This window comes from Tursiops truncatus, chromosome 8 (assembly GCF_011762595.2).
Source record: "Tursiops truncatus isolate mTurTru1 chromosome 8, mTurTru1.mat.Y, whole genome shotgun sequence".
Classification (NCBI taxonomy): domain Eukaryota; kingdom Metazoa; phylum Chordata; class Mammalia; order Artiodactyla; family Delphinidae; genus Tursiops; species Tursiops truncatus.
The window spans coordinates 30014147-30042049 of NC_047041.1; the positions used below are offsets into that span (position 1 = coordinate 30014147).

General features: G+C 36.6%; 1 long non-coding RNA gene across 1 annotated transcript; it reads right to left on the bottom strand.

Moving 5' to 3' along the window:
* LOC117313391 (uncharacterized) lies at positions 1 to 26065 on the bottom strand. The gene is made up of 3 exons (XR_004527836.2): positions 26021 to 26065; positions 25580 to 25630; positions 1 to 385 (listed from the first exon to the last, which is right to left on the bottom strand). It is a non-coding gene; the product is annotated as an uncharacterized lncRNA (long non-coding RNA).
* Positions 26066 to 27903: the final 1838 nt, after the last annotated feature.

Consider the following 27903-nt stretch of genomic DNA (forward strand, 5'->3'; position numbering starts at 1 on the left):
GAGGAAGAGAGGAGAATTTTAAGATAGAGTTTTTAAAGCATACAAGTTAATGTAGAGTATTAATAATGAAACATTTTACTTTTTAAAAAAATAAATTTATTTATTTATTTATTTTTATTTTTGGCTGTGTTGGGTCTTTGTTGCTGCTCGCGGGCTTTCTCTAGTTGTGGTGAGTGGGGGCTGTTCTTCGTTGCAGTACGTGGGCTTCTCATTGCGGTGGCTTCTTGTTGCGGAGCACGGGCTCTAGGCACGCAGGCTTCAGTAGTTGTGGTGCGTGGGCTCAGTAGTTGTGGCTTGTGGGCTTTTGAGCGCAGGCTCAGTAGTTGTGGCGCACGGGCTTAGTTGCTCCGCGGCATGTGGGATCTTCCCGAGCCAGGGCTCAAACCTGCATTGGCAGGCAGAATATTAACCACTGTGCAACCAGGGAAGCCCTGAAACATTTTACTTTGAACTATTTCTTCATCAAAACATGTCCCTTCTCCTTAAATGCTATGGGAAGTTACAAAAGCATTTATTGAAATACATTATGTACTCAGCTTGAGAAGCCAGTAAGAATACTAATTTTTTTTTAACTGCTTTCTTGAAGTGTACTTAAAACTGTTGTGATAATTCATAATCTCATAAAGTTTTGTTCGGGCTTTCAAGGCTCCTATAGCCTAAAGTTTTGTAGCACATCTCTCATGTGCTTACCAAATGTCTAAAGTATCAAATAAATTGGGGACATTTTAATACATAATTTAAATGCATTTCTATGTTAAACAAAGTGAAAAGGCAAAATAATCTCTTAATCATACGTCTAAAGAATTCTTAAAGAGGAATTCTCTCTTCTTGAGGTAGTATTGCTTCTTGACTGATACTGGCAATCATTACATGGAAACATTTCAAAGAAGGCTTTATTTACTCTTCAGGAGAAAAGAGAAGTAACAGCAAAATATCTTTGATATCCTGAGGAAAGGCCAATCTGGATTATTAAATATTTTGGATCATAATTTTTTTATATAAATTTATTTTTTTTTTATTTATTTTTGGCTGCATTGGGTTTTCGTTGCTGCGCTGGCTTTCTCTAGTTGCGGCGAGCGGGGGCTACTCTTGCGGTGCGTGGGCTTCTCATTGTGGTGACTTCTCGTTGTGGAGCATAGGCTCTAGGTGCGTGGGCTCAGTAGTTGTGGCTCCCGGGCTCTAGAGTGCAGGCTCAATAGTTGTGGCACACGGGCTTAGTTGCTCTGCGGCATGTGGGATCTTTCCGGATCATGGCTTGAACCCGTGTCCCCTGCATTGGCAGGCGGATTCTTAACCACTGTGCCGCCAGGGAAGTCCCTAGATTATATAACTTTTTAATGAATATAGTTTTATTACTTTCATAAGTATCTGTTAACAGGCAGACAAACAAATTGCTTAAGACTTGATCTTTTTTGTTGACAGACATTGTTACCTGTAAGTAGTACTGCCGAAGCCCAAAAAAGCAGTCTAAATTTTATGGTCAAATTTATATAGATTATGTAAAGATAAATTCCTGCCCCAAGCCTCAGGTGAATTATCTCTAATTCACTATTTAATTGTAGAGACTCTTCTTGTGAACTTTTACTTCACTGGACCAAATCTTTAGATCTTTTAAAGCACAATTTATTTACCTTTTCTCAAATATCAGTCTTAATAAAACATCATAAATTTGCTATATCCACTTTATAATCTTTTATATCCTATACAGATTGTGCTTCCTTTGCTCCTTTCCTAGACCAGTTGTTATTGGTTTGATCATTTTCTTTTTATTTTGTGTGCTTTGTCTGTAATTTATTAAACCTTTTATAATATGGCTCAATTTTGCATGGGTTCTGGTTTATCATGTGTTAAATATTATTTAAAATACATCCAGTAAAAAGGTTAGACTTTAACATGAGTATGGATTCTTATCTTACTATGCCAATTTCATTGGAGCTTTGTTTTATTTATTTTGTGGATCTATGGTCCATAAATGTAAGAGTTATATTAAAATTTTCTTAGTTTTTCCCCAAGTTATATCATTTTGAAGAAATTTTATCCTTTGCAATTTTGGTGTTCTCAGCTTTAAAGTAATAATGAAAATTGTGCCACACATGACGTATTGTTTTACATATAAACTAAAATTGTGGATATTATGAAATACTCAAATACAGTACTTAAAATTATTTTTAAAGCTAACAAAAATAAGCAAAATGGGTATGTATGAAACCAGCTTTACCCCAGACTCAATGGTGTGTGTGTGTGTGTAAATAAACTGAGTGTTACTGGGTATTACCCGTAATTTATTTTTCCATGTAGAAAATAGCTTCTGGATAAAAGTCCGTCACATATTTTGGTGAAAAGAAAATGTGCTTCCATATGATTGCTTCCAGTTGCATTTGAGCCATGAAAGATGAAAGGCTAAATTATTTAAACAACTTGTCATTAGAGACTTAGTGTTATTAAGTTATCAAACTTAGCAAAATTATTTTTTGTGAGTATTGAATTAAGTGCAATTAGTTTACCTTTAGTACTTTCCCCGTATTCTATTACGCAAATCAAATGGCTTATAGCAAGTTTATACACAGTTATTTTTAATCTACAAATGTAGAAACCTTACCTGTTTTTGGATTTATATCATTCCTTGGAACTACTTTAAATATTGAGAGAGTTTTTAGAAGTAATATCAAAGAAACCTGAGTTGGTTTCCTCTTTGCCACATCCTTGTTATGTCACTTTTAGACAAGTTACTTGACTTCTGTCATCAGTTTTATTGTCTGTAAAATAGCGATAATAATACTTACCAGTATTGTTGTGAAATTCAAATAGGGCCCTATCCACAGCACTAAGTAAATGTTGAATGAATACACCTTGGTATTTAAATGAAAAGCAATTAGTCAGAATAGTTCTTTTTTTTTCTAACAAATTTTTCCATCCTGTATAAACTGGAATAGCAGAGATTTTGTGTTTTATTCTACCACTTATTATATCTGACTTATTCATATTCCTCTTGGACTAAATGTTTCAATAAATCCCAAGCATCTAGTATGTTCTGAGACGTGTTCTAGGCATAGAATAGACAACTATTTCTGACCCTTATGGGATTTTCATTTTAATTGATAAAATATGTTAAAAATTGATAAAATATCATATGGTGGCATGCTATTAGGGAAAATAAGTCGAGGAAGGGGTCTGGGGAGTGTGTGAGTATAGGGTTGCCATTTTAAATGGAGTATACACTGATGAAGTGATATTGAGCAGAAGTCTCAAGAAGCAAACAGTTAAGCCATATGGATAATCAGGAGAAGAGCATTCCAGGCAGAAGGACTTTCTGTTCTTCAGTAGTCAGCTCAGGACTACTGTTCTGAGCTGGTAGTCTGCCTGGTGTTTTTAAGAAATGGCAAGGAAATCATTGAGACGATAACGAGCAAGACGAGAATATTAGCCAGGATTAGAAAATGAAGTTAGAGAGATTGGGAGTAATGATTGTGCCTGATTGTAGTTAATCATGTAGGGCACTGTAGGCCTTTCCAAAGACTTAGACTTTCATTGAGTGAAGGGGGAAGCAGTTAGGGTTCTGATCAAAGCGAGGATGGAAGTCTGTAGAATTAGATAGGAGGGTAATACAGTAATCCAGATGAGAAATGGCGTAGTTTGAATGAGACCAAGGGCAATGGAAATAATAAGTGGTCGGATTCTGAAAATATTTTGATAATAAAGCTCATAGAATATGCTGATGGATTGGATGTCGGGTATGAGAAAGAAGAATCAAGAATGACTCCAAGATTTTTAGCTTGAAGAACTGTGAATGAAGCAGCCATTTGCCAAGATGAGTAAGACTCAGGAGCAGGTTTGAGGACGGGAAAATGGCGAATTTAGTTTTGGATATGTTACGTTAGTTAAGCCTATTAGATGTCCCGAGGGAAATGTAGAGCATGCAGTTGGATATTTGAGTTTGAAGTTATAGGGAGGTCTGAGCTGAATGTGTACTCTCTCTCTCTCTCTCTCTCTCTCTCTCTCTCTCTATATATGTATCATATGACATCATTGGTGTATAGCCTTAGTTTAAGTCAGGGCATGGATAGATCACTTAGTAAGTATAACCAGAGAATAGGCCTGAATTGAAGATATGTGATTAGTGAAATTTGGGGCCAACTTTTGTGATTTTTCAATTACAAATGTGATGTTAACATTTTCTGCTACACACAAAATCATTACCTTCCACAATGTTATGGAAGCTCCGAGATTTAAGAAACAAGATTGATAATATATAAGCATATGACAAATTTAAAAGGGGGAATGCCGTTTTATTCTTGTAATGAGGCTTTTTGTTTTGGGATAATACAGTTTTGCATTTTAATATATCTGAAATGCTAGTTCTTTTTTTCTGATAGTTGGAAATTGCTATTCTGATTCAATTTGTGAGTTTTAGCACTAGAGGGCAGGCTTGCCTCTAGACTGTGAAGAGCTGTGAATGGATTAATTTAGCCAAATGTATTACTGTACCTATATTCAATCCCAATTAATGAATGGATTTGTTTCTCAATCGACAAGTATACTATCTACTATATTTTTTCAATTGCTGGGAAAGCATAAAATTAGGCTAGTGGTTGATTTTAGTATATCTAGGATCGACAGTTGATACTTGCATATGAAGTCCAAGGAAACACAAGCGTAGCTTACTACAGTTACGTTAAGATCTTATATAGAGGGTCCACACATATATGAGCATAAGAGAATTTGAAGCCAGTCAGAAGAAATATTGGTCATGAAAACATTCATTCAGGAAATGTATTGAGCTGTTAACTTTGTGCTATCACACTCTTTATCTTTTGTGATAAAGAGTTGCGGCTCCAAAAATAAGTAAAATATAGTCCCTGCCTAAATAAGCTTTGGTGTAGCATCTTATAGCATTTACTGTCTTGTGCTGTATCTATTTAAATGTCTTTTTCCTTCAATAATAGAAATCATGACTCATTTATTTTTGGTACTTCCTAGTGCCCATCACAGTGCTTGGTACTTAAGTTAGTTCATAGCGTATGGATAAATGAATGAAAAAAGACAGGGAAAAAAAAACAGAGTCAAGGCCTTTGCAGAAATCTATTTTCTTTTCATACTTTTTCCCTTGCAGGAAAGCCCTTCTATTAACAAATACAAAAAGGTTGTGGAGATTATTCCAACTCTCCATCTTTGCGCCCACTCCTTTTGCTGATAGTCTTCATCTCCACCCATGATCAAGAGCAGTGAGTAGAAATACCTATGGCATTTATTGAGAATGGAGGTCTAGCCTTTTGATGGTCACTGAAGTGGAGAAGAAGGATAAATGTGGAAATGGACGGCTCCTGTCTGGCCCTTGTCAGTTTGAGGTGAAACCAAGCTTTCTGGGATGAGGACACTTCTCCTTTTCCCACTGTTCACCCAGAAAGTTTGCCCACACATAATCCTTCTGCTCCCCAGTCTTTTTAGGGTCCCTACTTCTACATGCTAGTTCCTCAATTTTCTTACCTGTAACATGAGAATAATAGTCCTTACCTCATAAGATTGTTTTGAGGATGAAATGAAATAATGCTTGCAGTAAATATGAGCTACACTGGTGTCTGGAAAACAGATCAATTGGACTTGGTAGGATGGATTTGTGTTCATTAAGTGTTGCTTATTATATAATAGAATGAAATAAATGGCAAAATAAAGTTGATCCACTAAATCAGTTACATTTAGAAATGCAAACCTTTTGACAAATTAGTCTCTAATATTAGTCAGTGATACGAACTGATTTATTTGCTCCATTAATGTGGGGCATTATAGCGAAATGGTCATTCCTAGGGATATTAACTGTGACTAAATGAGATGATCAATTTAGAGTGCACTCGGCACCAAGTAATAAACACTCGGCACCATTAGCTGCTGTAGCTGTCTTTAAAAGTGGACCAATTTGACCTCATAGTAAGGACTCTTTTTAAGACAAATAATTAAAAATTATAAAGCCAAGATACTATGTGTTATTACATTATTTGATTCTCTTAAACCTTGTTTCATTAATGTAAGTAGCAGGATTCTTTTCCAAAAGAAGTTGTACTTAGAAGCACAGTATCTAAAACAGGGCAAACTGACATGCTCTGGTTGAAATAGGAAGCTCTGAGTCTTTCCCTCTCACCACCCCCACTGCCACTATCACTTCTGAGAAATCTCAGAGGAACCCCTAGCTCTGACCAGCGTGTTTGGAAACCCACTGCTTCCACCTTTGCACTTTGGCCTGTCAAACGTGAATAAAGTAATAGAATGAGAAAGCCCAGACTCTGCATAATTCTCTCTGCATAATTTTTTAATTCTCTGCATAAAAGCCAAAATGTGGCTGACATTGTTTTAGTATGGAATAAGATGAGATATATTTCAGCATCATTGGAAATGTTTATACTAGTACTATAAAGTTTATGATAATTCTTAGGTTCATTATCTAGAGTTGGTCTAAAAGGAAGTGTTACATGAGAACTGCCAAGAGAGATTTGGAATAGATATAAGAATGAATGAATGAATGTCTAGCTGAGGTCCCTTTTTTTTTTTTTTTTTTTTTTTTGCGGTACGCGGGCCTCTCACTGTTGTGGCCTCTCCGGTTGCAGAGCACAGGCCCCGGACGCACAGGCCCATCGGCCATGGCTCACGGGCCCAGCCACTCCGCGGCATGTGGGATCTTCCCAGACTGGGGCACGAACCCATGTCTCCTGGATCGGCAGGTGGACTCTCAACCACTGCGCCACCAGGGAAGCCCGCTGAGGTCCCTTTTTACATGTAAAAAAGAGTGTAGTTATCCTTGAGTATTATAATCTTTAAAGGAGAAACAGCTCTGTGAACAGGGATGATGTTCATAAGTGTTCCTTGCTCTGTGTCCACAACATAATAAGGGTTTAAATAGATGTTTATTGAATGAATGAAAACATTGATGTGTCTATCTTCTTTCAAGTAACTACAAGTTACTTGAAAGATGGGCCATGTCTTATCTTTTTGTTCCCAGTGGTAGCACAGCCAGTAAATTAAGAGTTTCCTTACTGAATTAATAAATGAATGAATAAATGTACACGTGTACATAAAAAATTTACATATCTACGTTCCCATTAGACTAAGGTTCTTGAGGGAAGAAACAATGTCTTCAGCTCTTAGCATAGTGCCTCACTCATAGTAGGCTGTCAAAATGTTTGTAGAACTGAATAGAATTTAAGTATGAATAGCACCAGAGTAGGTCCACATAGACTGACACAGTGCCTTCTAAATAGATACTAAAATTATTTCATAATTGAAGACAGAGATCCCACTAAGCATTTTCTGAGTTAGGACCAGTTGAATAATATGAGCAACAAGCTTTAGGAGTTCAGAGGAGGAAGAATTCTTTGAACTGAAATGGTCAAGACAGCTTCTCAGAGTCAGTGAGACTTGACGAAGGTGGGTGGTACTTTGGTGTTTTAAGTACATGAATTAGACAGCTGGAGAGGAAAGAGGCTGGGAACTGGGAGACTGGTAAGGAAGGCACAGTGTGGAAAGAGCCCTGGGCTTAGAGAGCAAAGATCTGTATTCTGAATTTCTGTTTTGCTGCTTACTGGCTATAGGGCTTTGAGATTACTGTAGTTTCCTATTCCTCTTCTGTGAAGTAGAGGTAAGGCTGTTGTTCATATTGATATTGTACTTCAAAGTGTTTGTAAAATGCCAAGTAAAACATAATGCTGCGCTTTGAATGCAGTGGGTTCCAAATAAACTTTTGTTGAATGACAAAGAAAAATACGATATTAATTAATGAAAAGAATGGGAGCCCTGGAATGTCAGCTCCTGCAATCTGTCAGGAAACCTGTTGCCTCTTATGGGAAGAAAAGTAAATATGTGAAGCCACAAAATCTCATGATCAGAAGAAACATTTTTGGATCAGTTGGAAACTCCAATGAGATGCTAAAGTTATGTCAGAGGTGAGTAAGTCATGAGCTCTTCATGCTGACATTATTTCTAAGATTGCTGCCTTATTGAAGGAAGCAAACCACAAGATAAACCATGAAGAACAGCTTTTTGAAAAAAAGCTTCCTGAAGGATGAATGCTTCATTTGCTTTAACTGCTTACATCTTTACTTACTAATGAGTCATTTTTCCCCCTTAATTGGTAATTTGTTTTGAATTGGTCATAAGATGGTTACATTGAGTAGTCTGGTGTTACACAATAAATGAAAAAAGTTGACAGGCCACCAGCTGAATAAGGGAAAATATGATTCTTTTTGAGCTGAAAATGTATGAATTGGTAATAGTCCTTATGATGTAAGATTGGATTTATTGGAACTTTTCTCTTATGTTCAAAAGTCACAGCACCTTTCTTTGCCTCTGAAATACCCGTATCTTTTCTGCCTCCTGTAGTCATTGAGGGTTCCACCCCTATTCAGGGTCTGATTACTTTTTAAGAAACATCCTTTCCTTCCTGCTTATCTTTGAACCACTATCATTTTATATATACTTTTATTAGAGTGTTGATAACACTGTATTATAAAGTATAATTTACATATTTGTTTTCTTAACTAAACTGTGATCTGGAGAGCAGGGATTGTGTATTTTTGCCTTTTATTTTTCCACTGTTCACAATTAGCCACAGTATAGGGAAAGCACTTAGTAAATGGAACAAATGAATACATGAAGATGAACAGATAAATAAATGATTTTGCTTATGTAAGGTGTCTATCTTTTGTCTATTTTTTTTCACTGTATGGCAGAAATTCCAGTACAGCCCTATCTTTAATGTTGACCTACTATTAAAGTTACTAAACAAATGTAAATCAAAATAAGAAATGCATATTAAAACAATTATGACATTTTTGCCTCCAAAATTGGCACAGATTTTTAAATTGATAATACTCATTGTAGATAAGGGTACAGGGAAACAGGAATTTTTATATTTTGCTGAAGGAAATATAAATTGGCAGATCCTTTCTGGAAGAAATTTAGGCAAATATGTTCAAAAGCCTTAATAATGTTCATATTCTCTCACTTAGCAATTCTATGCCTAGGAATTTATCCTACACGATAAATTAAAAATTTGTAAAACATTTTAATCATATCATATTTTACAGATAGAAAAAAGGGAAATAACCTAAATGCTTACCAATAGGAAATTGGTTATATAAATTATAATATATTCATACAGTGGAGTACACCATCTTGAAAAATACATGCTGTATTATCAAAGGGGGGAAAACAGGTTTAAAGCAGTATGTACAATTGGTTACTCCAGTGTATGTGTAAATGTACAGAGAAAAGACTGAAAGGTTTTACACCAAAATCAGAAAAATGGTAGCTTCTTGATGAAGGAGGAGTTTTAATTTTTACTTCATTCTCTGTATTTTCTGTATTGAATATGTTCAATGAGTATGTATTACTTTGGTAATTTAAAAAAGTAAATAAAGGTTATATAAAGAAGCATGCCTTCTCCTTTGCTGATTTTACCCATTCTTCCAATGAAGGAAGAGAGACTAACCTTGAAACAGGAATTTTCACCAGGACCCACTGTGGTAGATCATTTTCTCTACTTGTTCTGCCCCTGTTGCCCATGGTAGTCATAGGTTACGATTGGGGCCAGTGCAGAAGTAACACTGATTGATTGATTCATTCAGGAAATATTTGTTGATATTCCTACTGGACCTTGGAACTTGGGATATAAGGGCAAGAATCATGTTCTTGAAAACTAGTTGTATTTTGAAATTAACTTTTTAAACTAGGAATTTAATAAAGCGTATCTAGTCCATCCCTCTCTCTTTGGAGACAGAAATGGATCCCAAAGAAATTTCCCCAAGATTGAATGGATACTAAATGGCACATCTAAACTTGAATTTTAAAACTCTCCTTCTACTCCACTGCTCTTTCTGGTCACTTGGGCCTCTCATTTTGTAAAACTCTAATCTGTATAAATATAGATTCTCAAAAAGAAATCTTGTACTTGATGCTTATATATCTTCTACAATATCGTTAATTGGTAGCCTTAACTTGCTTTTTCTCATAGAATTTGTAGTTAACAAATGCTTCATATCTATGAATATTCTGTATTAGTCAATGTTAAGCTATTGCTCAAATTGTACTTTTATTTTTAACCTCATAAATAAAATTGAATAAAGCCAATTAAAACCTTTGCCCCATCAACATAAATTTGTTGCTCCTTACTCTTGGGGAGGGGCCATTCAGCTGGTCAGTAATCCATCTACCTGACATGTTTATATTATGCACAAAGATTATTATATAGATTTTGTCAACTGGTGAAATATAGATACCATATACTTACAGGACAGCACTACGCTACTTGCAATTTACCAAATTTACTATTCCTTCACATGCTACTCTCACCATCTTGAAAGGTGTCCCCTGGCTAACTCTCACTCATCCTTTGAAACCCCTAATCCCAGCATAGATACTGCTTTTACTGGGAAGGCATTGCTCACCTGCACCTACTCCCCAACATCCTTTCTTACCTTCTATATATAGCATTGGTCATGTTACGTTGTATTGTCTTGAGCCCTTAAAACCAAATATGTGGTCTTTCATCTTCCTACTATATTTAGTTCAGTGTGAGACCCATAACAGGTACTCAAACAAATATTTCCTTGTTGATAAGATGAAGAAATGAATGATGGAGTAAATATATTTCCTTACCATGTTAAAGAGTAAAGAAAATGTAGTTTGAGATGAATTGTTTTCCATGCTGGTTCCTTGTGATCATCTCTTCCTTATTATGATTCTTTAACCTGGTGTATATTTCTCCTGTGTTGAAATAAAGTCCTCAGAGGGCTGTAGATGGGAGAAGCCACCTTCTTTATTTTTGAAAAATAAGGAAAAATGTGTGCCCATCCCAAATTCTCTAGGAGCTGGGCCTCTTGTTCCCCACCTTTTCCTCAGCATCACAGACTGTGCTTTGGTTATCACATCTGTGTATTCTCTGAGAATTCTGGGTCCAGATATTTGGATTCAATTCAGAACAGCAGTGTGATATGATGGGATAACCATCACACAGGGAACTGAGGAGGTGATTCTAGTCCAAATGGAACCACTGATTTGCTAGGTGACCTTAAACTACCCATTTATTTTCCAAGGCTTCAGGTTCTCATCTGTAAAGTGAAAGCATTGGATTCTATAATCAAGCTCCCTGTGAGACAGGCTGGGCCCTGGGACCTGGGACCCTTTGCTGCAGTGCTTGCACCTGGACAAATGTCTCCTCGAGCAACAAAATACAAAGAAATTGTAAGAGACTAAAAATAACTGCACGCATGTGCAGTTGGGGCAAATTATGGACAATAAGATACAAAAATACCAAAAAAAAAAAACCCAACTGGAGGCACTGGTGGGGGAACCTCGGACACCTAAGGGGATGGGAGGAATCCACGTGTGACCAGGTAGGACGTGGGAGGGAAGGAAAGGGGGAAGAAAAGTTGAGGTGGGATGACACTGGCGCCCCTGAGGGGAGCTGGGGGAGGGGAGAGGTTCCCACGCTCGGAGGGGTCCACTCACAGTGAGGGGATCAGCAGGGATGGAGAAGGACCTTTGGGGGATTGGGGGATCAGAGGGGAACTTGGCCAGCATCTCCCCTGCCAGTTCAGGCCCCCACAAGCCTGCTGGGGTCCTGGGCCTGAATACCAAACCCTGCCCCCCACTGGGGTCCCTCTGGTTGCATGGGACCCCAGGCCTGAGCCCTGCCCCTGTCCCCACACCCCCGCCAAGGCCTCTTCCTGTGGCGTGGGTGCTGGGCATAAGCCCCGCCCTCCCAGGGCCCCCTCCAGCCATGCAGGTCCTGGTGGACCTGAGTACTGCCCCCGACAAGACCTCCATGGACCTCACGGGTCCTGGCCCTGAGCCCCACCTCCACCAAATCCTCCTCTGGCCGCAAGGGTCCTGGCAGCCCAAGTGCCACCCCTAACGGGGCCTCCTTTGGCTGCGCGGGTCCAGGTGGGCCGAGTGCTGCCTCCCTCCAAGGCCTTCTCTGGCTGCGCCAGCCCCTGTGGGTGCACCTGTGGATGCCTGCACCCCAGCTGACCTGCTTGGACATGTGTGCTCCAGGCCAGTTTCAGGAACAGATGCTGGTGAGAAGAAAACATGCAGAGATGAGGCTGACACAGTGGGTCCAGAGACTTATCTAGAGGTCTTGGAGGCCTACTGGGGAAGAAAGGATAGGCTGTAGCTCACCGTGGGGGCAAGGACACTGATAGAGGAGGAACCAGGGAAATTTTTACCTTTTAATTTAAATTTTTTAATTTATTTTTTTATCTTTTATTTTTATTCTTATTTTTTATTCTTTTTTTTTTTTTTCTGTTGTGGTTCTCTTTTGCTTTGTTGTTGTTTCATTTTTATTGTTAATTTTTTTAATATATTTTTTATCTTCCTAACTTTATTTTTTGTTATTGTTCTGCTTTTTTTTTTTTTTTTTTTTTTTTTAATGTGGCTTGCATGGTCTTGGTTCACAGGCCAGGGGTTGGACCTGAGCTCCTGTGGTGGGAGTGCCAAGCCCAAGCTGGACTAACAGAGAACCTCACACCCCAGTGAATATTAATTGGTGTGAGCTCTCCTGGAGGTCCTCATCTCAGCACCAAGACCCAGCTCCACCCAACTGCCTGCAAACTCCAGTGCTGGACACCTCAGGCCAAACAACCAGCAAGAAAGGAACACAGGCCCACCCATCAAATAAAACAAATGAGATGACAAAAAAATATGTTACAGACAAAGGAGCAAGGTAAAAAACTATAAGACCAAATAAATGAAGAGGAAATAGGCAACCTACCTGAAGAAGAATTCAGAGTAATTATAAAAAGATGATCCAAAATCTCAGAAATAGAGTGGAAGCATGGATCAAGAAAATACAAGAAATATCTAACAAGGACCTAGAAGAACTAAAGAACAAACAAACAGTGATGGAAAACACAATAATTGAAATGAATAAATACCAAAGGAATTTCCCTAGGTGGGAAACACAAGAGAAAGAAAATGTCTACAAAAACAAACCCTAAGCAATAAAGAAAATGGTAATAGGAGCATACATATCGATAATTACCTTAAATGTAAATGGATTAAGTGCTCCAACCAGAAGACACAGACTGGCTGAATGGATAAAAAAACAAGACCCATATATTTGCTGTCAACAAGAGACCCACTTCAGACCTAGGGACACATACAGACTTAAAGTGAGGGGATGGAAAAAGATATTCCATATAAATGCAAATCAAAAGAAAGCTGGAGTAGCAATACTCATATCAGATAAACTGGACCTTAAAATAAAGACTGTTACAAGAGACAAGGAAGGACCCTACATAATAACCAATGGATCAATCCAAGAAGAACTGTAAATATTTATGCACCCAACATAGGAGCACCTCAATACAGAAGGCAAATGCTAACAACCATAAAATGGGAAATCGACAGTAACACAATAATACTGGGGGACTTTAAAACCCCACTTACACCAATGGACAGGTCATCCAGACAGAAAATAAACAAGGAAACACAAGGATTAAATGACACATAGAGCAGATAGACTTAACTGATACTTATAGGAAATTCCACCCCAAAGTGGCAGAATACACTTTCTTATCAAGTGAACACACAACATTCTCCAGGATAGATCGCATCTTGGGTCAACAAATCAAACCTTGGGAAATTAAAGAAAATTGAAATCATATCAAGCATCTTTTCTGACCACAACACTATGAGATTAGAAATCAATTACAGGAAAAAAAACTGTGAAAAATACAAACACATGGAGGCTAAACAATATGGTACTAAATAACCAAGAGATCACTGAAGAAATCAAAGAGGAAATCAAAAGATACTTAGAAACAAATGATAACGAAAACACAACTACCCAAAACTTATGGGTTGCAGCAAAAGCAGTCCTAAGAGGGAAGTTTATAGCAATTCAATATCACCTCAAGAAACAAGAAAAATCTCAAATAAACAACCTAACTTTACATCTAAAGCAACTAGAAATAGAAGAACAAGAAAACCCAAAGTTAGTGGAAGGAAAGAAATCACAAAAATCACAGCAGAAATAAATGAAATAGAAAAGAATAAAACAATAGCAAAAATCAATGAAACTAAAAGCTGGTTCTTTGAGAAGATAAAGAAAATTGATAAACCATTAGCCAGACACATCAAGAAAAAAAGGAGAGGTCTCAAACCAATGAAATTAGAAATTGAAAAGGAAAAGTTACCATGGACACCACAGAAATACAAAGGATCATAAGAGACTACTACAAGAAACTACATGCCAATAAAATAATCAACCTGGCAGAAATGGACAAATTCTTAGAAAGGTACAACCTTCCAAGACTGAACCAGGAAGAAATAGAAAATATGAACAGACCAATGACAAGTAATGAAATTGAAACTTCAATTAAAAATCATCCAACAAACAAAAGTCCAGGACCAGATGGCTTCACAGGTGAATTCTATCAAACATTCAGAGAAAAGCTAACACCTATCCTTCTCAAACTCTTCCAAAAAATTGCAGACGAAGGAACACTCCCAAGCTCATTCTATGAAGCCACCATCACACTTATACCAAAACCAGGCAAAGATATCACAAGAAAAGAAAATTACAGGCCAATATCACTGATGAGCATTGACTCAAAAATCCTCCACAAAATACTAGCAAACTGAATCCAACAACACATTAAAACGATCATACACCCTGATCAAGTGGGATTTATACCAGGGATGCAAGGATTCTTCAATATACACAAATCAATCAGTGTGATACACCATACTAACAAATTAAAGAATAAAAACCATATGATCATCTCAATAGATGCAGAAAAAGCTTTTGACAAAATTCAACACTGATTTATGGTAAAAACTCTCCAGAAAGTGGGCATAGAGGGAACCTACCTCAACATAATAAAGGCCATATATGACAAACCCACAGTAAACATCATTCTCAATGGTGAAAAAGTGAAACCATTTCCTCTAAAATCAGGAACAAGACAAGGATATCCATTCTGCCCACTATTACTGAACATAGTTTTGGAAGTCCTAGCCATGACAATCAGAGAAGAAAAAGAAATAAAAGCAATCCAAATTGGAAAAGAAGAAATGAAACTGTCACTGTTTGCAGAAGACATGATACTGTACATAGAAAATACTAAGGATGCCACCAGAAAACTACTAGAGCTAATCAATGAATTTGGTAAAGTTGCAGATTACAAAATTAATGCACAGAAATCTCTTACATTCCTATACACTAACAACAGAAGATCAGAAAGAGAAATTAGGGGAACAATCCCATTTACCATTGCAACAAAAAGCCTAAAATACCTAAGAATAAACCTACCTAAGGAGTAAAAGACCTGGAGTCAGTAAACTATAAGACACTGATGAAAGAAATCAAAAATGACACAAACAGGGCTTCTCTGTTGGCACAGTGGTTGAGAGTCCGCCTGCCGATTCAGGGGACACAGGTTCGTGCCCTGGTCTGGGAAGATCCCACATGCCACAGAGCGGCTGTGCCCGTGAGCCATGGCCACTGAGCCTGAGCATCCGGAGTCTGTTGCTCCACAACGGGAGAGGCCACAACAGTGAGAGGTACGCATACTGTAAAAAAAAAAAAAAAAAAAAGACACAAACAGATTGAGAGATATACCATGTTCTTGGATTGGAAGAATAAATATTGTGAAAATAACTATACTACCCGAAGCAATCTACAGATTCAGTGCAATGCCTATCAAATTACCAATGGCATTTTTCACAGAATTAGAACAAAAATTTTTACAATTTATATGGAAACACAAAAGACTCCAAATAACAAAAACAATCTTGAGAAAGAAAAACTGAGCTGGAGGAATCAGGCTTCCTGACTTCAGACTATACTACAAAGCTACTGGCACAAAATGGTACTGGCACAAAAACAGAAATATAGATCAATGGAAGAGGATAGGAAGACCAGAGATAAACCCATGCACATATGGTCACCTAATCTATGACAAAGACTAGGTGACAAGTCTATGACAAAGGAGTCAAGAATATACAATGGAGAAAAGACAGTCTCTTCAATAAATAGTGCTGGAAAAACTGGACAGCTATATGTAAACAAATGAAATTAGAACAAACCCTAACACCATACACAAAAATAAACTCAAAATGGATTAAAGACCTAAACGTAAGACCATAAGACCAGACAGTATAAAACTCTTAGATGAAAACATAGGCAGAACACATTTTGACAAAGATCACAGCAAGACCTTTTTTGATCCACCTCCAAGAGCAATTAAAATAAAAACAAAAATAAACCAATGAGACCTAATTAATTTAAAACTTTTGCACAGCAAAGAAAATCGTAAACAAGATGAAAAGATAACACTCAGAATGGGAGAAAATATTTGCAAATGAAGAAACTGGCAAGGGATTAATCTCCAAAATATACAGACAGCTCATGCAGCTCAATATCAAAAAAACAAACAACCCAATCAAAAAATGGGTGGAAGACCTAAATAGACATTTCTCCAAAGAAGACATACAGATGGCTAAAAAACACATGAAAAGATTCTCAACATCACTAATTATTAGAGAAATGCAGACGAAAACTACAATGAGGTATCTCCTCACACCAGTCAGAATGGCCATCATCAAAAAATCTACAAACAATAAATGCTGGAGAGGGTGTGGAGAAAAGGGAACCCTTTTGCACTTTTGGTGGGAATGTAAACTGTTACAGCCACTAAGGAGAACAGTATGGAGGTTCCTTAAAAAACTAAAAATAGAACTACCATATGACCCAGGAATCCCACTCCTGGGCATACATCTGGAGAAAACCATAATTCAAAAATACGCATGCCCCCCAGTATTCATTTACTATTTACAATATTCATTGCACTATTTACAATAGCCAGGACATGGAACCAACTTAAATGTCCATCGACAGAGGAAAGGATAAAGATGTGGTACATACACACAATGGAATATTACTCAGCCATAAAAAAGAATGAAATTGGGTCACTTGTAGAGATGTGGATAGACCTAGAGTCTGTCATATAGAGTGAAGTAAGTCATAAAGAGAAAAACAAATATCATATGTTAATGCATATATGTGGAATCTAAAAAAATGATACAGATGAACTTATTTTCAGGGCAGGAATAGAGATGCAGACTTAGAGAATGGACTTTTGGATATGGGGGGGGTTAGGGGGTGTGGGTTGAATTGGGAGATTGGGATTGACATATATACACTACCATGTGTAAAACAGCTAGTGGGAACCTGTTGTATAGTGCAGGGAGCTCAGCTGGGTGTTCTGTGGTGACCTAGATGGGTGGGATGTGGGGGTTGGGAGGGAGGTCCAAGAGGGAGGGGATATACGTATACATATAGCTGATTCACTTCATTGTACAGCAGAAACTAACACAGCATGGTAAAGCAAGTGTACCTCCCCCCCCAAAAAACCCAAAAAACAAAACCTCCCAACTGCCACTTCTGAAGAGCTGGGAGAAAAACAGGGTGTCAGGAGCAAAAGCAATATACTGCACATGCCCCCTGCCCTCAATACCACCAAAGGGGTGGCAAACCACCTAAGCCATACCTCCATACTGACCCTTGGACCACCCCTATCCTCACCCCATATAGGGAACCAGCTTTCTCCCCATTGGAGAATGAGCAAGAGAACCTGTTACATTTTTATGGCCAAGTAATATTGCATTGTTTTAGACTTACATCTATATCTATATATCACATCTTTTTAAACCAATCATCTGTTGATGGACACTTGGGTTGTTTCCATGTCTTGACTATCGTAAATAGTGCTGCTATGAACATTGGTATGCATATATCTTTTCGAATTACAGTTTTCATCTTTTCTGAAGATGCCCAGGAGTGGGATTACTGGATCATATGGTAGCTCTATTTTTAGTTTTTTTAAAGGAATCTCCATATTATTTTCCATAGTGGCTACACAAGTTTACATTCCCACCAACAGTGTAGGAGGGTTTCCTTTTCTCCACATACTCTCCAGCATTTATTATTTGTAGAATTTTTGATGATAGCCATTCTGACTGGTGTGAAGCAATACCTCATTGTGGTTTTGATTTGTCTTTCTCTAATAATTAGCAATGTTGAGCACCTTTTCATGTGCCTGTTGGTCATCTGTATGTCTTCTTTGGAGAAATGTCTATTTAGGTCTTCTGCCAATTTTTTTGATTGGGTTGTTTTTTTGATATTGAGCTGTATGAGCTGTTTGTATATTTTGGAAATTAAGCCTTTGTTGGTTGTTTCCTTTGCAAATATTTTCTGCCATTCTGTAAGTTATCTTTTCATTTTGTTTATGCTTTCCTTTGCTGTGCAAAAGCTTATATTTTACTGGGTCCCATTTATTTATTTTTGCTTTTATTTCTTTTGCCTTCAGAGACTGATCTAAGAAAATACTGCTGTGACTTATGTCTGAGAATGTTTTGCCTATGTTCTTTTCTAGGAGTTTTATGGTGCTATGTCTTGTACTTAGGTCTTTAAACCATTTTGAGTTTATTTTTATATATGGAGTGATGGAGTGTCCTAATTTCATTAATTTAAATATAGCTGTCCAGCTTTCCCAACACCACTTGCTGTAGAGATTGTCTTTTCTCCATTGTATTTTCTTGCCTACTTTGTCATAGATTCACTGATATCACTTATATATGGAATCTAAAAATTAATACAAATAAACCTATATACAAGACAGAAACAGACTCATAGACTTAGAAAACAAATTTACGGTTACCAAAGGGGTAAGGAAGGGAGGAGGGATACATTAGGAGTATGGGATTAACAGATACAAACTGCTATACATAAAATTAGTTAATCAACAAAGACTTGCTGTATAGCATAGGGAACTATATTCAATATCTTGATAACCTATAATGGAAAATAATCTGAAAATATATATGTATATATATAACTGAGTCACTTTGCTGTATACCTGAAACTAACATAATATTGTAAATCAACTATATCTCAATAAAAGAATTCTAGTTTCTCTAATGTTTCTCATGTAATAGTTTCTGTTATGAGGAATAAAATCAGCCTTTATTCCTGATGCAGCCTCTTTGTACAGTTGCACGTCAGTGACTTTGCACATGCCATCCTTCTGCCTGCATTACCCTTCATCCCTTCCTCCATATACTGAATTACTCATTCTTCAAGGCCCAATTTAAACCCTGTCTTCTTCCAGCCAAAATTTTAACTCTGTCCTCTGTGCTTCATAGATGCTTTACTATGTTTTACTCACCGCTTACTACAGTGATTTTTATACTGTTTTCTAAGTTTCTTACATATCTGTGTGTTCTGTGATAGGTGGAACCTTAACTGACTTGTCCACGGTGCCTGGTACATGAGGGACATGCATGAATAAGTGAATGAGTGAATGAATGAATATATTTTCTAGCATATAATTTGGGTTCTGGTATATAGTAGCTGCTCAAGAAGTATTTGTTGAAGAATAAATGAATTTATGGATGAACAAATTAATATACTTTGCTTCAATGATCTTTGAATTCTCTTAAAATATTGAACCTAGAAACAAACATAAAACTCCAGCTTGATACAACCAGCTCAGGGTGTACAGAATTGGTTACTCCCCTCATTCTTGAAACTATCTTCTTTTTATTTCAGATTTACATTCACATTAATGGAGAGGAGAGAAACTAAACTAGGACTCAAGCAATTGTATTTTCTCTCTGTACTCAATGTGACATTCTTCATCAACCATCCCTGCCTTTCTCCTTTCTCTTACCCTGAACCTAACTGAAGAAGTTCCCAGCAGTTTCCACAGTCTGCAGTTTAAACTGAGTTTTTGCCTTCTAGCATTACTCTTAGCTGAGATATTTTTAGATTTGTTTTTCACTTTTGTGCTTCCTTCTTTCATGCTTATCTATGTAAAACATGCTTGCCTCTTTGTCTTTATTATAACTGATCTGCTTATAGTGTGGTAACTTCATTTTCAAGATTTTAACATTCATGAAACAACTTTCCTTAACATAAATAAGTTAATTATCTGTAAGATTTAAAGAAAAGTGATTATTTAGAAATCCTGTTATGTTTTAAAGTGATATAAGCTTCCTTAAAAACAAAAGCTATGATTTAGTGCAGTCCACAGTATAGGTCTATATGCAGTTTGCCCAGAACTGCTTAGAATGTTATTTTCTTCCAATTGTTAAAATACAAATTCCTTCAATACCTTCCTTATATTATCTATCTAAGCAAATGCATATGGATACAGTTGGCAGTAACCGAATAGATCAAGATACAGGAGAAACAGAAATATAGACTATAGATTTGTGTGTGGAAGTGATGGAAAAAGGCAAAGTGAAGTGACACCAGCTATTGTTATAAGTTCCATGAGTTGTCTATCCTGTCTTTAACTGGAAAAAGGCATGAAAAGAAGCTAGTAGGGCTAAGGGAAAACAGGAAATTGTTCAGATTTCTTATATATTTATATAGACAGAATGGAAAAAAACAAAAGAGGAAGTACTTCAGAAGTATGAACAAATAGTTATTGTATTATTTCATTGAGAAATTGTATACTCTCCACAGCCCAATAATCAGAGAGTAGTTAAAGGGAAAAAATGACAACTAGGAAGAGAAAACCATCATGAGCCAGATTCTAGCCATGACACAGCCTTCAAGTACTTAACATGTGAATTTGGAAAATTACTCCACCACTAAAAAATAGAAATTGTCAAGAAAAATCCCAATAATATCTAAAAGTAAAAGAGAGATCAGCGGACATCAGGATTTCATTCAGAAACTATTTCTTTTAAATATAAAATTCTATGCACTCCTGGGAGAATGGTCTGTCCGTGTTTCTATGATCAATGAGATAAATATGTTAGGGGAATTTGTACAGCCACTTTGTGGAGTTGGTCTCACCCTTCCAAAAGTCAAGCTGGAGAAGACCAGTTCTCTATAAATTAGAAAATCTGTCCATTAATAACTGAGAATTCACTGTTCTCTTTGCCTTCTCATAACGCTGATTTATTAGCAGTAGAAAAATTTCTGGACTAGAAGCCAGATGATTTGCATAGACAATTTCCAAGAGTTGTCATAAGGTTCTAGTAAGATAAGGTATGGCAAAGCACTTTACAGAATCTAAAATGCTATTCAGTAATTTCAAGTGGTATGAACATCAATACTGCAATGATTATGTGAAATGCATGTAACTAATAGTAAGTTTACAGATTTCCAAAATTATTGATCATTAGACATGATTGGAAACTAGTCCAATAAATGTCACCTTAAATTTTTCTGCAACTGTGATTAACATATCACAGTTACGTACACAGATAACATAGACCATTTAACTAACTTTTAAAGCAACTTGGTGGTTTGAGCCTATTCAGTCAATGAAGACAACTTGCTTGGTATATGTGGGGAAATCAATTTTTCAGGAATGCATTCTTGCTAAGATTAGACAGAAACATGTAAGTACTAAACAAGGGTGGGCTCTGCATTTAAGTCATTAATTTTTGCTCAGTAAGTTTGGGAGAAGATCAGAGATGTTTGGAATTTTAATATTATCCAGAAGAGTCATCATAAAACCCAGTTGCAAAAAAAATCAGTTGAGTTTTCTGAACTGCTGGAAAGTTTAAGTAATAGAAGCTGTAATTCTTAAACCCACTTGACTTGTTACTGACAGAACTGGTCTATTACCACAAATGCAAGATTACAATAGGTACATTTTTCTATTAGGTGTCTAGTTTACTTTGTTTGGCCTTGTTTATTAAATTCTTAAGTGACTTTCTTCTGACATTGCCCTCTGGGCTTCCTCTGCTCCACATCGACTCATTCTCTTAGCCTGAGGTATAAGCTTATATACTTTGTTTCTTATTAAGACTAATAATTTCAAAATTTATACATAAGACAAATATATGTAAAGTTTGTATTGAACATTCAATGGGAATTTCCTGATTTTAACTCTTAAAATTCACATTACAACTAATTAAATATAATGTTCACAGGAAATAAAGGATATTTTCCTAAAGCAAACTTCTTTCCTGCATAAAAATTGGGAGTAATGAACATGACCAAATGAAATCAATCTTCTATTTAAAGCTCCTTGTTTAGGAGGGTGATGGGCTGTTAGGAACTCTGATGCTATAGTGGAAAGAGTTCCTATCTCAATCTTAATTCTTAGGAGGATTAAAGGAACTAATACATGAAAGTGTTTGGAATAGTGTCTGATACACGGTAAGTGCTCAATAAATGTTTGCTATTTTCTTTAGATTATTACTTTAAATAAACCCAGGGGTATTCAGTGAAGAAATATGTTGTCTGCCTAACAGAAGTCATTCTTCTTTCTTCATTGGAATTTCCCCTTTATTTGTCTCTATCTTATTCTTCTTGCTCTCTCTGCCTATCTTTACTGGTTTTTATTGTTGAAAAGCTAATGGTGTGCTTTGGTGACCTCAAAATAACTGCTTGGTTCCCTTAGCCAGCATTTTGTCTCCCTGTTTAGCAGCCTAAACAAAACAGTGTGCTGTGCTTTTGCCAATACTGTTTTCCTCTTCTCTCTAACGATCCAAATTCTATCCATCCTTCAGACTCCAATTCTTGCTCTTTTCCTACATCAGTCCAGAGCACATTAAGATTCATTGAACTTATCTAATGTTCATAGTCTCTACTATACATTTATTGTTTCCCATATGTGTGTTTTATGTACTTTTGTATTGTCTCTTAAGTGACATTTTAGGTTTCTCAGCAGCTTAGATTTCACTCAAGCAATATTCCCATTTCCTCTCCCCATACAGTCGTACACATGGTAGTCTCCTAAGGAAATACTTGATGAGTAGAATCACCTTATCTCATTCAAATGGTTGTTTTGATATCACGTGGTTGTAACCTTATGATACCAGAGGAAAAAACATTCTCTACTCTTATTTAATAATTCATTTTACCATAATCCAAATTATACTCTATTTGTCAGGAAGTTTCTCCTAGAAATGCTCCTAATTCACTCCTTTTGCAGTTGATGTTATCATCTGGATGAAATGAAAGGAGGAAATGTGATAATGAGCATAGTTAATTATTTTGATTTTAAAAACAATTATTTCTTTCCTTGAGTTCTTTTTTTTAAATTTTAATTGGAATATAGTTGATTTATATTGTTGTGTTAGTTTCTGCTGTACAGCAAAGTGAATCAGTTATACATATCCATATATCCATTCTTTTTTAGATTCTTTTCCCATATAGGTCTAGACAATGGAATATTACTCTGCCATAAAAAAGAATGAAATAATGCCATTTGCAGCAACATGGATGTACCTGGAGCTCTTTTTTACAGGAATTTATATTTTTTGTTAAAGGAGTTTTAAATCTTTGAAGTCTGCGATTGGAAAAGCTGTATCCTATTCTTTCTAATTTTTATTCCCTTGGTAAAATAATTCAAAATGAGTCCTGCATAACATCCGCATCAGAATCACCTGATTTGTTTAAACTGAAGAGTGCCCCATTCCAGAGCTGCTGAGCCAGAAGGTCTTGTTGTGAAGCTAGGAGTCTGCATTTAGCATGCTGCCAGGTACTTCTTAGGTATTTGGGAGCTGAGAATTATTATTATTTTTGTTTTGTTTTGTTTTGTTTTTTGCGGTATGCGGGCCTCTCACTGTTGTGGCCTCTCCCGTTGCGGAGCACAGGCTCCAGATGCGCAGGCTCAGAGGCCATGGCTCACGGGCCCAGCCGCTCCGCAGCATGTGGGATCTTCCCGGACTGGGGCACGAACCCGTGTCCCCTGCATTGGCAGGCGGACTCTCAACCACCGCGCCACCAGGGAAGCCCTTGTTTTGGTTTTTAATATACAATAAAGTGAATCTCTGTTTTGCTTTCCTTGTTAAACTTTGCATTATGTAATTTTCAAGCTATTTAGTTAGGGTATTGCTTGGCTCAATAAGACAACTTTTTTTGAGAGTTGGAACCCTCTCTCTCCACCCTCTCTGTGTACACAGACACACAATCTTACCTTGTCATAACCTCCTAATGGTACCATAGTCCTAAGCTCTAATGAAACCCATTTTACATTATACCGTTATTACAAGTTTGTCTATATCTGCCACCCTCCACTTCCACCAGACTGTAAGTTTCTCAAGAATGAGTATGCATAGCACATAATAGGCTTGTTATACAATAAATGTTTGCTGTTATGAATATCAAATAAATTTTATATTGCTATTTTACTGCTTCATGTCTATTAAATATATATTCTCAACACGGGAAAACACCTAAGCACAGATTTACTCATACTTCTGTGGTAACATTTACACTTCTGGGTACACAGTAGGAGACGAATGTGAATAAAGCACTTCTGTATTCAATAAGAATTCAGTTTTTGTTAATGATTTAATGTAAAACTGAGCAAATATTTAATTTATATATTAAAGCAAAATGGGAAGAAAAATAAAACAAGTCTTCACTCAGTCTTATTTCTGAAAGAATGGCTCAGCAGGGGGCTGAGCAAGGTTTTGTTTACAAACTTGGTTTCCATAGCTGGGTGAGCTTATGTACTGACCAACAATCTTTCATAACCAGCTGAAACATTGTCTCCTGATGTGTTCTTATTTTGTGGCCAGAACATGATGTTGGCAAAATTATCCAAACTATTACAGCCTAAGCCACTCTAGATACAGCCAAGAAGTTCAGTTTTACAAACAGAAATGTGTAACTAGTAAATCTAAGTGGAAATTTTCTTACTTTTAGGCAAATGATTTTTTTTCTCTGATTAATAACATGTTTAGATAGATATTATTTTGGATATCTAAATCACTGTAAAATACTGTTCCTGTTTCTGTTTCATCTATAAGAGCATCCAACAGACAAATATCTCCTATTCTCCAGTTCTCTCTGAGAATAACTAGTGCAATGTGTTCAAGAATGTATAAAAATCAATGAAAAGGAATAAATCTTAGATTGAGAACAAAGTTTTAGAGATGTTGTACTTAGGCTTGTGAATTAACAAACTATCTTATTCTTACAGAGTTAAGCCTGAGTGATCACCCTCCAACCAGCTAAATAATGGGAACACCAAGGGATGTTCTGTTTGCACCCCACTTTCTCTATATCTAGGTCCTGTCTTATTGTCATACTCACTTCATAAAACTATTTCCTAGCAACTTCATGGCACCCCTCATACTGCAAGGGAAGAAGGGAACTAATATTGTGAGATACTGCTATGTGTTTAGTACTTTAAAAATATTATCTCATTTAATCCTTACAATTCTTGAGGCGGATTTCGTACTCAGTTGACATATGGGAAAATTTAGACTCAAAAAGTCACACAGATTATAACTGAGTTAACTAATACTTAATACCAAGATTTTTATTTTTAAGTCTGGTATGCTCATTACTGTCCCAGAATCGACTACCACATAGTAAGTGGTCAGTGAATTTTTGCCGAATGAATGATTGAATTCTGTGGATGACTAATGAATATCACCTTGAATCTCTCAAAATTTCTTTTTTCTTTCCTCCCTCCCTCCCTCCCACTCCCACTCCCTCTCTCTCGCTCTCTTTCTTTCTTCCTCTCTCTCTTTTTCCCATGGTAAACATTTATTTAAATGGATTTAGGGGTCACCTGACCCACCCTCCTCCATGAGTAGAAGTTACCTCCAAAATATGTTCTCAACACAAAGTCCTCCAGCTCTTGTTGGCCTTTTTCTGGAAAAGAAAGATCATTAATTTGTGAGGCAGTCTGTTTCATTCTTGTGTGGTCCTTATTAGAAAGACTTTCTTTGTACTGAAATAAAATCTGCTTCTAAGTGGAAGGATAACATGGTATTATGGGAAAAGCATAGGTCTCGGGTCAGAAAATTGGAATTTGGCCTGTAACATTTTCACTTTAGGCAAACCCCAACTTCTCTGAACCTGTTTCCTCACCTATAAAATGGTGGTAACAGTGTCTGCACTGCCTAACTCTCAGGGTCATTATGAGAACCACATTCTGTGGTTCATAGGACATGGGACAATTCTTTGCAAAGAATGAATCCCAATAAAAAGTTGGTTTTTCCTATTTCACCCTCGGGGACTTCACAGAATAATTCTACTCACTGTTAAAGAAAACAATGCATGTTTCATTACATCTTCCTTTCTTTAAACTAAAGAGCTCCATTTCCTTACACATTTTTAAAGATATAAAATGAATGGGTTTTATATAAAAAACCCTTCTGGTTACCTCTTGCTGAATCCTCACTAATATGTCAAATACTTCCTTGAAGTGTGCCCAAGAACTGGACCCCACACTGCAAAATCATTCTTACGCCACACTGCAGAATCATTCTTACCAGCATAGAATGCAGTGTTGTAACAGTTCTTGGCTTGGATATGTTGCTTTGATAATGCAACCTCAAATTACACAAGTATTTTCACCCATTACACTTCTCAGCTAACCTATGTTGAGTTTGTGTTTGACTAAGAGTCAAGTCCCCTTTATATTAGCTGCTGTCAAGTTAGGTCTTCCAGGTCCTGTATTCATGTGGTTGTGTTATTTAACCTAAATGTAGACTGCTACATTTATTTATTTTTATTTAATTCATCATGGTTTTAGCCCATCATTACAGCCATTATAACTTTTTTGACTTATTTTTATCTACCAATGTATAGCCACATCTACAAGTTTTATGACATCTGAAAAAATGATAAGCAAGTCATTTCTGGTATTAGCTACATTACTGGAGAAAATGTTGAATAAAGTAAGCTTGAAAAGAACCTTGTGAGTGTCTTTTCTTCTCATTAAAGATTTCCCTCTAATCTTAGTTACTGAACAGTTTATTGCAGTTATTTGTGATAGAACTGCTTCTCCCTTGTAGACTGTGAGACCACACCTTGGTCTTCTTAGTACACCTAAGGCTTAACATAGTACTTGGCAAATAGAAGCCACTTTAAGAGTTTATAATTGGAGAATTAATGAGTGAATGAATCAACATATTAAGCAATATGCTTTGGGTAAGTTTATTCAACTAGATATCTACCCATCTAACATAGCCAACATTCAACTTACATTTTCCTTTTTTTATTCATAAAAGTACTAAGAGATAGTTTGTCAGATATACCCTAAATCAGTAGAAGTCTTTCTTTGATCTACTGATTTAATAACCCTGTTTTAGAAGGAAATTCGATCTGCTGATAAGAAGATTTTGGTGAACTCATCCATACTTATTTATAGTTAACACCCATTTCTTCTTAAGTATTCACATAGCTTCTGTTCAATTGCTTCCTTCAGAATTTTGCTTCATTATCTCCTTACCTAATTACCATGTGTACATCCCTGTGGGATGTACATTAATGCAAGTACTTTCTCTTCCATCACCTTCTTCTCCCTTCCCTGCTCCCTATTTTTGCTCCTTTTTCTGCTCAATCTTTTCAAGTTATAGTTTTTCTTAAATGCATTATTGAGAATAGACTCCTCTTTATCTTCAGTTCTCCTATTTTTATCCCTCTCCTTTCATATTGGATTCTTCCCTTCTTTACACTGAAGTTGAATAAAAGTAAATTTATAAGTGTGTTAAATAAAATATTGTGTCTCAAGATTGCATTTCTTAAAACAAATCCAAAAGAAATTTTATCTCTACCTAAACAAAACTAAAATCCCTGCAACCAATACAAGCACATTTTTAAAAAATCTGTTGACAGATGAGTGGGTCAGTGGTCCTCAGATGGAGAGCTTTTTCCTTCTAGAGGAATTACTGCAACTTGGGTGATCAACAAAGATCCAAATAGAAAGCTTCTGATGTTGTGTGGTGTTTTATAAGGCTAGTTCTATTTCCCCAGAAGACTAAGAATATTCGATTAAGTCATTGTGAATTCTGTCTTACTTATCATCATCGTTTAGCTCTTGAGTCACAGTTTAGATTTTATCATAAGGGCAGATTTGGCTTAGGTTGGTTCTCTGAGAGTAGAGTTAAATGAAGCTGTTGATGAGCATTTATGTTTAG